At 36.1% G+C, this 7,154-nt stretch overlaps 1 pseudogene; it reads right to left on the bottom strand.

Moving 5' to 3' along the window:
• Positions 1–2,201: 2,201 nt before the first annotated feature.
• On the bottom strand, positions 2,202–3,346 carry LOC118520461 (glyceraldehyde-3-phosphate dehydrogenase pseudogene; annotated as a pseudogene).
• Between the last annotated feature and the right edge of the window lie 3,808 nt (positions 3,347–7,154).

The following is a 7,154-nucleotide window of genomic DNA, read 5'->3' as shown; positions in this document are numbered from 1 at the left end:
ATAAGCTGGTTATTTTAAAAACAATTTATGGCAGTATTTGAGTTCTTGTTTTTGTTCAAGAAAGAAATGGGCATCGTACCTGGCTACATGGTTTGATTGCAAAGATTAATTAATGTTTGTTATCTGTGGTGACTCATACTTTTCACAACAGTCCTTTTCAAATTGTGATTCCAGCAAAAATTGTTATCTAATAATAAGAATATTAATTGGCATGCTGTTTAATGAATTAATTAATACATAACTTATGTAGATAAATAAGGATAAAGCATTCTCATACTTTTTCATCTGTTTTTGATCATATACACTGCTAGTTTGTTCATTAAAACTTCTGAAAAGTACTCAAGACTATTGATTTGGTTCAACTCAACAGTTGCTAAGCTCATATGGTCATGGAAATCTTTTTGACTTTCCAAAGTCCTTTTTGACTTCAAAAAACAAAATTAGGAAACACAACTCTACTACTTTTTATTATCCATATTCCACAGAGTCTATGGCTTTTAAGAAAAGCTTCTATTTTCTCTTACCTATTAAATTTATTTTTCCTGTTTCTACAATTCTTAAACCTTGAAATTCTTTTTTTTTTTTTTAAGATTTTATTTTTTATTTGAGAGAGAGAGAGCATGAGCAGGGGGTGAGGCAGGGGGAGGGAGAAGCAGACTCCTCGCTGAGCAGGGAGCCCAACGTGAGGCTCAATCCCAGGACCCTGCGATCATGACCTGAGCTGAAGGCAGATGCTTAACCAACTGAGTCACCCAGGTGCCCCCAGATTATTTCTTTTCATGCACTATTATTTTGTAAAACACCTTCTTAGTACATATTTATCAAAAGTACCTATATAATTTTTGAAATTACATAGAATAAGATATAGTTGCTTTCAATTTTTGTGTTTAACAAATTTTAATGCATTATTTCATTGTTCTCAGCCAGTTGCAGATATATAAATAATTATATTTGGATGAGACATATAGCAGTTTATTGGCTTAACTCCAGTTTTTTGTTTGTTTGTTTATTTGTAAATAATCTTATTTAGGTAAAAGATATGTGGTAACATTATGTTAATGAAGAAACCTAGGAATATCTGAACATTGTATTTGACCAATGATGCTTAGGTAAATGATAAGCTAGTCCATATCTACAAATTTTTCTCAATTTAAAAAAAATGGGTTCTTTTCTGTTTAGCATTGTGTGGTACTCTTGAAGCAAGTTAGATTAAAATGATCCTCTCTTCATATTTTTAACCTGGGAAATTTTAATATCAGTCCATGAACTCAATGAAATACCTCAATGAGCTCCCTGCTTCTCTATTTCTCATAATTCTCTAATGGAAAATGGAGGCTCAAAGCTGATGGAAAGCAAAGGTTTGGGACCAACTCCAAATTCCTGCCACTTCCTTTAGTTGTGTCTTTTCTCAGAGCTTGGACTTCTCTCTCAAGAGCTGTTTTCCTTTCAGAGCCAGTTTCATCTTCTCTTAATGCATTACTCTCTTCCCTCTCAGAGGCCTACCTATACTATTCTCTGATGAGTATCCAATTCCAAAGACTAGTGTCTGCTTAATAGGACTTATTCACTTACTCCCCCAGGTCTTTTCTGCTCCCATTAACTCCTTCTTAAATCCCTGCTATGTCTTTTCTTTCTAAATTTCTACTTTCCTGGAATCTGAGTGGCAAGTTCTACTTATGAAGTGCCACAGAAATACAAACTTATATTCATCCCTGGGTCACTTCTGTTCAGGTATAGTGGAATGTTCTGACTTGAGAAACAATCTGCCTTTTTAGAGACCAGATGTGATTCAGTTCTGTAATTCTTTAATTTTGTGTCTATTAGGGTTCACTTACGGCAGCAATGTGTACTGCTCCTTTCCTCCTCCTCTTCCTCCTTTTTCTTCTTCCTCTACTTCCTCTTCTTCTTCTTCTTCTCCTTCTCCTTCTCCCTCTCTCTCTCCCCCTCCCTCCCGTCCGTCTCCTCCTCGGTTTTTTTTGGCTGGGTACAGTGTAGTTTATTGATGGTACATGACAAGGTAGGGTTTCCCAAGCCCTTCCCATTCTTCAAGAAACTGTTGTAGAGGCTGGGAGATTCTCAGTGTGTTGGGGGATGATGAGTTGGGGCAAGGATGCCCCAGCAGCTCTTCAGCATTGTGGAGGGACTCATGACCATAGTCCATGCCATCACTGCCACCCAGAAGACCATGGACAGCTGGGAAGCTATGGCATGATGACACAGGGGCTACCCAGAACATCATCCCTGCTTCTACTGGCACTGCCAAGGCTATAGGCAAGGCCATCCCTTCCTATTGCTCTTGCTGTGGCTGGTAGTCCAGGGGTCTCTTTCTCCTTGGAGGCCATGTGGACCATAAGGTCCACCACTGTGAGGTCCACCACCCAGTTGCTGTAGCCAAATTCATTGTCATACCAGGAAGTGAGCTCGACAAAGTGGTCTCTGAGGGCAATGCAGCCTCAGCATCGAAGGTGGAAGAGTGGGTGTCACTGTTGAAGTCACATGAGACAACCTGGTCCTCAGTGTAGCCCAGGATGCCCTTGAGGGGGCTCTCTGATGTCTGCTTCACCACCTTCTTGATGTCATCATATTTGGCAACTTTTTCCAGGTGGCAGGTCAGATTCAAGACTGACACATTGAGAGTGGGGGCAGGGGGCACTGAAGGCCATGGCAGTGAGCTTCCCATTCGGCTCAGGGATGACCTTGCCTATAGCCTTCGCAGTGCCAGTAGAAGCAGGGATGATGTTCTGGGCAGCCCCTGGGTCATCATGCCATAGCTTCCCAGCTGTCCATGTTCTTCTGGGTGGCAGTGATGGCATGGACTATGGTCATGAGTCCCTCCACAATGCTGAATTTGTCATGGATGACCTTGGCCAGAGGGGCCAAGCAGTTGGTGGTGCAGGAGGCATTGCTGACAATCTTGAGGGAGTTGTCATACTTTTCATGGTTCATGCCCATCACAAACATGGGGGCATCAACAGAAGGGGCAGAGATGATGACTCTCTTGGCCCCACCCTTCAAGTGAGCCCCAGCCCCAGCCTTCTCCATAGTGGTGAAGACTCCAGTAGACTCCACAACATACTGAGGAACAGCTTCACCCCATTTGATATTGGCAGGACCTCACTCCTGGAAGATGCGGATGGGCTTTCCATTGATGACCAGTTTCCTATTTTCAGCCTTGACTGTGACATGGAATTTGCTGTGGGTGGAATCATACTGGAACATGTAGAACATGTAGTTGAGGTCAACGAAGGGTCATTGATGGTGAACTTTCCATTTTGCCAGAGTTAAAAGCAGCCCTAGTGACCAGGTGCCGAATCTGGCCAAATTTGTTTACTCCAACCTTCACCATCATGTCTCAGGGATGCAACTGGTACTGCACCAGAAGATGCAGTTGTCTGTTGAAGGGGAAGGAGCAGAGAGCCTGGTCCTTTTCTTCTTATGTGTGTGTTTATTTTCTTTCATTTTTCTTTTGTAGTTACCAAAATGATGTACACTAGTCTTCCATAGATTGCTTTTTCACTCTGTTGATTGTTTCTTTTGCTGTGCAGAAATTTGTTAGTTTATGTAGTTCTACTTGTTTATTTGTGTTTTTATTGACTACAGTTTTGGAGTCATATCCTGAAATCACTGTGGAAACCAATGTCATGAAACTTTTACCCAATGTTTTATTCTAGGCGTTTTAGAGATTTCGATCTTAAATTTAAATTTTTAATCCATGTCGAGTTGATTTTTGTGTATGTATAACAACAGGTCCAATTTCATTCTTTTGCATGTGGATATCTAGTTCTCCCAAAACCATTTGTTGAAGAGATGATATTTTCCTCATTTTGTATTCTTGGCACCCTTGTCAAAAATCAGTAGACCATATAAATGTGAGTAGATTTCTGGGCTCTCAATTCTGTTCCACTGATCTATATGTCTATACTTATGCTAGTACCATACTGTTTACTTACTGTAGCTTTGTAATATATTTTGAAATCAGGAAGTATGATACCTTCAGCTTTGTTCTTATCTTTCAAGATTGTTTTTACTATTTGGGGTCTTCTGTGGTCCTATATAAATTTTAGGGTTGTTTTTCTGCTTCTTTGCAAAATGATAGTGGGATTTTGATAATAATTGCATTGAATCTGTAGGTTGCTTTGGGTAGTATGGACATTTTAACAATATTATGTTCTAATACATGAACATAGCATGTCTTTCTATAATTTGTTTGTGTCTTCTATAATTTCCTCCATTGGTGTTTTGTAGTTTTCAACATACAAGTCTTTCATCTCCTTGGTGAAAATACTTGTAAACCATATACCTGATAAGGGGTTAATATCAGAAATATATAAGGAACTGCTATTACTCAATAGCAAAAAATTAATTAATTAACCCAATTTAAAAATGGACAAAGGAATTGAATAGACATTTCTCCAAAGAAGGCATACAAATGACAAAAAGGTATATGAAAAGATATTCAACATCACTAATCATCAGGGAAATGCAAATCAAAACCATAATAAGTGTTACCTCATATCTGTTAGGATGACTATTCAAAAAAAAAAGCTAAATATAATAATTGTTGATGAGGATGTGGAGAATTAAAACTCCTTTACACTGCTGATAAGAATGCAAAATGGTGTAGTAACTATGTGTCCTCAAAAAATTAAACATAAAAAAATTAAACATAAAATTACCATATGATCCAGTAATCCCACTTCAGGGTATTTATCCAAAGGAACTGAAATCAAATCTCAAAGAGATATCTGCATACCCATGTTCATTGCAGCATTATTTACAATAGCCACAATGTGGAAACAACACATATTTCCATCAACAGATGAATGCATAAGGAAAATGTGGCATATACATACAATGGAATATTATTCAACCTTAAAAAAGAAGGAAATTCTGCCATTTGTGACAACCCAGATGAACCTGGAGGACATTATGCTATGTGAAATAAGCCAGTCATAGAAGGACAAATACTGCATGATTCCACTTATATGAAGTATATAAAATAGTCAAACTCATAGAAGCAGAAAATATAATAATGGTTGCCAAGGGGTGGGTGAAGCAGAGAGTTTTTATTCAATGGTATAAAGTTTTAGTTTATGCATAAAACATAAGTTCTAGAGATCTGCTGTATAACAGAGTGCCTATAATTAACAATATGTTATTGTGCACTTCAAAATTTGTTAAGAGGGTAAGTCTAACGTTAAGTATTTACACAGAAAGGTGGGGAGGCACAGGAATCTTTGGAAGTATTGGATATGTCTATTACCTTGACTGTGATAATAGTATCATATATATTAACATATGTCCAAACCCATCAAATTGTACACATTAAATCTGTACAGTTCTTTATCTATAAATTATACTTTAATAAGCTGTTTAAAAAATGATAACGAACAAAGATGCCTACACTCACTCATCTCACTTATATTTGGCCTTACAATGAGTCAGGTAAAAGAAATAATAAGCATCAAAATTTGTTTGTTTGTTTTTTCCAACTGATATGATTGTTTACATAGAAAATCCTAAGGAATCTACAAAACAACCATGTGTACTAATACAGCATTTTTGAAAGACTGATGGATGCAAAAATGAACTGTAATTTTATATAGTAAGAATAAAAATTAGAAAATGAAAGTTAAAACAATTCCAATACAATAACATCAAAACCCAAAACATTTAGAAAAAATATAAAATCCTGTACACTAAAACAACACAATATTACTGATAAAATTTAAAGACTCAAATAAATTGTGAGATATACAACTTCTATGGATCAGAAAATTCAATTTTATTATTATTTCAGTTCACCTTAAACTGATCTCTATATTCAGTGCAATCCCAATCCCAATGCCAGTAGGCATATTTTAAGAAACTGTCAAACTGATTCTAAAATTTAATGGAAATTCAAAGGACTTAGAATACCCAAAATGGTCCTGAAAAATAAGAGAACTTACATTGCCTAATTTCAAGATCTAATATAATCACACGGAGTAACCAGAACTTTTCAGATATTGATGGTGAGTGTATAATATGGTACAACCTCTGTGGAAAAATGTTTCATAATTTTATATAAAACTAAATATTCAGGTACCCTAAAGCACAGAAATTCTACACAAGGATATTTACTCAAAAGAAGTAAAAACTTGTCTACTAAAAGATTTATATAAGAATTGTTTTAGGAGATTAAATCATAATATTGAAAAACTGGAAATGCCCACATGGACAAAACTAGGTGAATGAATAAACAAATTGTGATATATCCATACAATGGAATTTTATTCAGCAATAAAATATAGAGTATTATTGATTTATGCAGTACAGGATGAATTTCAAAAGTACTATGTTGAGCAAATAAAGCTAGACACAAAAGGTTCCATACTGTATGATCCCATTCATATAAAGTTCCAGAGCAGACAACACTAATATATGGTGGAAAAAATCAGAATGGTGGTTGTTTCTTGATGTTAGGAGTGAAGATTGACAAGGAAGAGGCAAGAGAGAATTTTCTGGGGTGTTGTTTATATTGTATATCTTAAAAGTATTTTTTTTCAATAGACCACCTGAGAGGCTCAGTCAGTTAAGCATCTGACTCTTAATTTGGCTCAGGTCATGATCTCAGGGTCATGAGATCGAGCCCTGTGTCTAGCTCCATGCTGAGCATTGAGCCTGCTTAAGATTCTCTCTCTCTCTCTCTCCCCCACCCCGCCCCTCCCCACTTGCACATGCACTTTCTCTATCTCTCTCTCAAAAAAAAGTATTTTTTTATTACATAGGTATATGCACTTGTCAAATCTCACCAAATTATTTAATATACTAATATACTTTTAATATGCTAATTTCATTGTAAGTCATTGTAAGTCAATTTTAACTTGAAGGAAAAAACTTGTAAATAAATATTAAACTCTAGTTAACAGTATTGATGGTGAAGTTATTTAGGAAAATGTGTACTGATTCCTGAAACTTTTGAAATTTATTTAAAAATAAGGCAGTTTGATGGATGAATAAAGGAATAATTAATGGATAGATAAGTGATAAAGCAAAATTAAAATAATGATGATCGTATTCAGGTGGTGGATATATGCTGTATATGGATGTTAACCATACATTTTTTTCAACTTTTCTTAATGTTATACATTTTTATAATAAAATGTTGCAAA

The sequence above is a fragment of the Halichoerus grypus genome, chromosome 8 (assembly GCF_964656455.1).
Source record: "Halichoerus grypus chromosome 8, mHalGry1.hap1.1, whole genome shotgun sequence".
Taxonomy (NCBI): domain Eukaryota; kingdom Metazoa; phylum Chordata; class Mammalia; order Carnivora; family Phocidae; genus Halichoerus; species Halichoerus grypus.
The sequence above is the reverse complement of the archived record's forward strand: the minus strand, read 5'-3'. Positions and strand labels throughout refer to the sequence as shown.